The sequence below is a fragment of the Strongylocentrotus purpuratus genome, unplaced genomic scaffold (assembly GCF_000002235.5).
Source record: "Strongylocentrotus purpuratus isolate Spur 01 unplaced genomic scaffold, Spur_5.0 spur5_scaffold_15, whole genome shotgun sequence".
NCBI classification, from domain to species: Eukaryota; Metazoa; Echinodermata; class Echinoidea; order Camarodonta; family Strongylocentrotidae; genus Strongylocentrotus; species Strongylocentrotus purpuratus.
The window spans coordinates 13,138,609-13,145,286 of NW_022145600.1; positions in this window are offsets into that span (position 1 = coordinate 13,138,609).

Below are 6,678 nucleotides of genomic sequence, written 5' to 3' on the forward strand. Positions count from 1 at the left end.
TATTTTTTCTGTAGAGAAATGGTGACCGTGACAAATGATATAGCAAATACATGGAGAACAAAATTCATCATAAAATTAATCTTTAGTGTTATTTGTTGCATAACTAAAGATAATTATATACCTCACTTAAGAAATCCAGCCATCTGATTGGTCGAATTGCATTCATAAACTTCAACTGTTCCTGTAAAATTCCCGGTAACCATGCTTAAAACATTTCAATATTTTTAATAACCATGGTTATTAAAAAAATAGGTCAGTCTCCATGGTTAACCCATAGGTTTACATGTTAAAAAATGGTTTGAGCGATGGAGGATACCATACGTGTGCGAAAAATTGGTCGGCAATTTCAATACAATTGAATCTCGATCGATCTTACCGACAATTTTATCTTGCATTGTTGACATGAAGACGAAAATTAACTCTCAAAAACAAAAAAACAACATCTGCCGATAGATCTTGATCTAAGTTCGTGCCAATATGCATTGCAAAAGTAAAAGAAGGGTCCGTTTCATGGAGCTTTTGCGAAGCATCCCTCACGCGGAGCCGTTTTCAATCCATTTTAATGTATATATTGGAGAAAACTGCAAAGCATGTTAACGGCGCGCGATAGCCGAGTGGTCTAAGCGTTGGTTTTCGATACACCTCTTGTTGTACGCAAGAATTCGAATCCCGTCTTCGACAAAAATGTGAATTATTTTTATTTTTTATTTTTTAGTCTATTTTTTTTCGGCATATAAAAGTATTAATGACTGCTTTAATATTCGAGAAATAGTTGTTTTCATACGCTCTCGGGAAGGTTACAATTGGGCTATTCCCCTCGGCAAGCCTCGGGGAATAGCACAATTCTAACCTTCCCTTGAGCGTAATAAAACAACTATTTCTCTCAAAGCAGTCATTAATACTATACTATTTTGAAGAATGGAATAAGTAAAAAGGTTGTAATTTTCTTTTAAACAAGGCTGTGTGTTTTCTACAGTATAGATTGCTTGCCATAATGATTGAAATTCAAATGAGTATTATATAAGAAGAAAGTAACTCATAATTTATTTGAGAACCTTCTTGAAATTATGCTTATTGTTCTTAAAATATATTTTGAATACATGTACATATCATTTTATAAATGTTTAATCAATCTAAAATGGGTCAGTGGCAATTTTACGAAGAAAGTATGAGTCAAAATAACTTCATTTGGGAAAGTTTGTCAAAAATAGAGAAGCGAAAGGTATACGCTTTGTATGTAATGATTGTCAACGTGCTCTATTAGTAACATTTGAAAAATTTATAATAACTCTGTAGTTTGAACTTACAGCCACGTGAAATTCGCACGAAGCTAAAAGGTGATACACACAATACTGTACTTCTCAACAGTGAGATGTTTTACTGAGGATGATTAGTGCTTTTAAGATATTGACAATCGAAGTCTCGTTGCATTTTTTTTTAAACACCCCGTATAGATCTAGTTATTATTATTATTTTTATTATATATTTGGATGGCGTCATCTGCATGACATGGACCTGAGAGTGAGAGCCGAAAAGCGAACTGAATCACTGTAAACCTTGGGTCTCTCCTTGCGGTAAACTGATTGGGGGTGTGCAGGTGGACCACTTCACCAGGGTTCCCCTATTCTTATACGAATAGTGCAGTGGTGGTGACTCTCCTGTACACGGGGTCTCCGTTTAACGTCCTATCCGAGAGACTGAGAGTTTTCTGAGCCAACTCGCCTCCAATGTTGTATGAATGTATTCATTCAGCCTTTTTATAGTATTTTGTTAATTATTCTATGTTATTGTATTGTATTGTATAACGTATTGTATTTGTAAAATAACATTAAAGCATAGAAAGCGATCTGGAGTATAACTATTTATACTCCAGGAAATTGATTGTTTTTGTTTATTTACACCGTTATCTTCATACACTAATGCGTTATAATATTCATTGTCGTGACTTGGTAAGAGTACAATGTAGGCTCTATATACATTCAATGTCGTTTTTTAAAGATTTTCTCTCTCACCATTATGTCTTTTCATTTTATTCACTCTCCCCCAGTTTATGCACTATCTAACTATAATTTCTCCCAACCTTTCTCTCTCCCTCACTCTTGAGAAGAAGAAGAAGGAGTAGAAGAGGAAAAAGAAGAAGAAAACTGAAAAAGGAGAAGTAAAACAAAGTAACCAGGAAATAACGACCAATATTTTGTCGACTGTAATATTAGGCATGCTATATGAATACGGATAAAATATACCCTTAACATTTTCGGCGGAGAAGGAGAGGGTTTGGTATATGGCATTACGCCATTTGGTTGGTAGCCAGCTCATGTCCATACTACGGTCCATCCATCTGTGGGAGATGACCAATGGTGACGTCATCATTACTAAATGAGATCGGAAGTGCGGCCAGGGAGAAGATGTTTGGACGGTCAAGCTCTCGGGGACAGTCAGGAAACATGTATATAAATCATCATCACCAAACATTGCCGCCATTGCATCGAGCCATCCACATCCGTGTTTTGGAAATTATTAGTCAGTGGGGGTCGAGGGGGGAGGGTCGCGAGGTCATGTATGTGCCCCATTATTTTAAGCATAATATACATCCTTGTCTTATCCTTTAACTTATTCATTTAAGAATTGATTCCATTTTAATTCCTATGCCCTTTGGTAAAATACAAAAATATTTCTACTTATTATGGTGCCCTCACCCCTTCTGGATTATCATCCTGGTTCCGCCACGTACTGAAACATACGTGGTTTCGTCATAAAATTAATTTTAATTTTATGTTATTACGACTGCTGCTCAAATTTCAGTTGTAATTATAAACCCCGCTTACGATATATACAAGTATTAATGCATTTTCTTCAGGCAATGAGTTCAACATGACTGTACCATTATAGGTGGTAACGACTGTGAGCAGCTGGTGGCGGTATATTATAGGGCCTATCCATGTGGTACTGTGGTATTTATATGGTTAATTTGTGAAACGCCTTCGATATATGGGGGTGTTTCACAAAGATCCTAAGTAGAACTTAACACTAAGTTGGACTTAAAAGTTATGGACAGCCATTGGAGCCTTAAAACAAAATATATTCAAAAGCAGAAATTCAAGTATTTTAGACTTTTTATAAATTCCACATCCAGGACATGAACTCTCCTTGATGATAGAAAATATTAATGATTTGAATCAACATTTTATGCCTTTCAAAATAACTTTTACAAAATATTTTCAAAGATGCAAATGGCTTTCCATAATTTTTAAGTCCAACTTAGAGATAAGTTCAACTTAGAATCTTTGTGAAACACCCCCATGGACATGTATAAGCATAATAATTTACTATCTGAGGTTATATCTTTTTTGTTAAGCCAAGTGATCAAAGTAAAACAGTTCCATAATAACATTCGAATAATGTACAACGAAAACATTTCGATTGACTATTTGCCGTATATTATGACACACGTAATAACACAATCATGTTACATAATATTCGTAGAATGTCTTTCCCTATGCATAAGAGATAATCAGGGACTTACGTAATTGGCCTATACGCTTTAATACGCACACACATGTACATCACAACATTACGTCACATTAGGTTTGATAACACACACGACGCGGAGCGTGCGATCGTGGTTTAGATAGCGATTAGCACATTGTGATTTGGCGATGCGCCAGCGGTCTTTTTTTCCGCCTAGCTAGGCGGTCTCCAAATCCATCGCAAATGCAAGTCCAACATTCTAGGAGGCATTCTGTATTACGTAACCCGGGATAATGTAAAGAATGGAGCATTGGTCGTAGCATTATACGGAATCAATAGATGCTATTCGTAGAACATCGAGCTCTACTTACAAAAGCTTCCCTTCCTTCTAAAGAATTGAGAAACCTTTTCATGCACTATATTTTCATGCTTCTGCTCGACGTACCAGCCTCATTAAAGGGATATAATAGGCCATTATGCTAAGATTCAAAAGAATTGGAAAGTGTTATTTGTGTTCAGTGTTCAGTCCTGCAGAATACCAATAAATCGGAGATGATTATTAAAGAATAAATTCTTACTATGGAATTGGTCCACCCTCCCCCCCCCCTCCTTTTTTTTTCTCTTGAGCTTCTTTGTTTAGTTGCTGCAATGGAATGTTACGTAATGATGTGCGTTCTTTTGAGGGATGGTTCCATTGAATGATTAGGGCTTTTAACCGTTATAATGCAGCGTTCGTTCGTTGACAAATAGACTCAGTAAACACAACGGGCCACATTCAAAGCCAAATCATTGATTGGGGGAAAGCAGGGGCGGGGAGGGTTTCGATTCATTTTATAATGAAAAGTAAAACATACAGTGAAAGGCATGTACAGTGAATGATGGCAAAACGCGAATGAAGAGAAGTGAGAAAGATGCTGATGCTGTGATGAGATGACGATGATGATGATAATGATGATGCTAATGACGCTGATGAGGGGGGGGGGTGGAGAAGGAAGATGATGATGCATGATGAGGATGGTGACGATAAGATGACAGCGAAATAATGAGAAGAGGGTGAGGAAAGTAGTCCTATACAGTTTTGATGAAAAAGAAAATCACATCATTAATATGCCCGTAAAGACTTGGATAAAATAATTGTTCAAACATTAAAATTATACTTTCCCGATAAATCAATTTCGTTATATATCAAAATCTGAGGCTTTAAGGGCATCTTTACGAATTATTTCATTCACCTGTATTATAATGTATTTCAATAAAATATAGTCAGAGTGCGAATTGCATAATGTTGTTATGAAGGACAAGCCATAATGTATGTGTGTCCTATCATAGACCTACGGTCCTGTTTTACCTGCATGGCAACAACTAATGTACAGTATATGCAATTCAAATTGATTACATTACGACAAAAATCTACTGGTTTGTTTGTATTACGTTCCCATCATAATTCATATTATAATAATCGCTGATTTCATTATTTCTCCTGCATGGGGTGGCATAATTATATATCTATATACACCCCATTATGCACCCCTCTCAATCCTAATACTGGATACACCCAGATTAGCAGGGGTAAGGATAAACCCTTACCAAGGAGTTCTCATGACTTGCTTTTGAAGGTGCAATTGGCCGTATTGTCAATATTACATAATAGAAATAAAAGGAAATAATCCGCCCATATACGCGCACATTATAGAACGTTAGATGCATGCATGGCCACATAACATCGCGACGCGGGCGAAGTTTGTTGCTGTATTCAACGTTGGCAATCAGTCAAAATTTGACTATTATCCCCAATTTTCTCTTCTTCTTAGTATGAACTTTAATTATGAAAAAAATAATTAATTCAAAGGAAGGGGGGGGGGGGACACATGTGTAAACAAAAATGTGAATCCGTTGAATACATTAGTAAATCGTGTGGGCATAATTATAATCAAAAGAACGCATCAGTATTCCTATACAAGTAACATTGAATGCATTAATCTTCTATACCGGTTACAGGCTACTGGAACATCATTTTCTTATCAATTCTAAAGTTTTAAAGGTCACCAAATGTTTTTATCAAATAATATTTTTCAAATGCAGATTTACTAGAAAACAATTTAGGCTACAATAAATAAAGCTGAATAAGTCATCTTACGTTTACCAAACGATTTGGAATTAATCATTACTGAGAAATCACATTTGGTGTTTTTTCAGCAAGTGTTATAGATCCTTTTTTTCCTTTTTTTCACAAAACCCATTTAATTCATGGAAAAACGATACATTTAATGTATTATATATTATTTTATCAGGTCTCTCTTAAAAACAGATCTATTGTCGAGACTGAGATAAAGTGCAACCATCTCTTTCTCCATCGATGATTCACTCTTACAGTAACAGTTATTCCAATTTTTGTTCACAAATTCGATGAAACCTCCGGCACAGAAACCCTACCCCCCCCCCCCAAAAAAAAAAAGAAAAAATGAAAATGAAAATGAAAAATAATAATAATATAACTAGTGGAACTCGGGAGTGGAAGCGGATAAAGAAAAGTGTTGAAACAGATACAGCAGATACAAAAATAAGAAGAAAGTTAAAGCTACGGGAAAGACGAAAACGGAGCTATATGGTTTAACGATTAAGAGAAAAAAAACCATCCTAAATAAAAACAAGGACATAACCTTGAATCTTTAAAGAATTTTATTTCTTCGGATACGACTGTTATTTAATTTCACGTTTCCAGGTCTCAATAAGAACTATGATAGAGTTATATCGAGAGAAAAGAAATAAACCAATATTTTTCTTTAAAAAAAGGGATAAATGCTGACGAAATTACTATTCGACAATCGACATAAGCTTTGCGTTCTAATTAAACGTGGAAACGGGTCAAAAGAAGCTCAAGAAAATCGTTCAGTTTAGAAAAAATAGTTGTAAGACGTGAAAGATAAATCTATCGATCAGTGTACAACATTGGTAAGCACTAAATCTTAATTTGTCAGATTTGATACGCATGGCGATTCAAATTGTTTCATCTTTTTAAGATTAAAAGAAAAAAATCTGTACCACTGATCGCGTTTCAATATTGTACGCTTTTTAAAATCGGTATTTTGTGATTCTTGTCAAATCTTTATCGAGTGGATATCAATTAATTGGCTTTTATCAAATCTTCATCCTATAACGATAGAAAGATGACACGTCAAGCTAAGTTGTTTAACGGTGCTCAAAACTGTT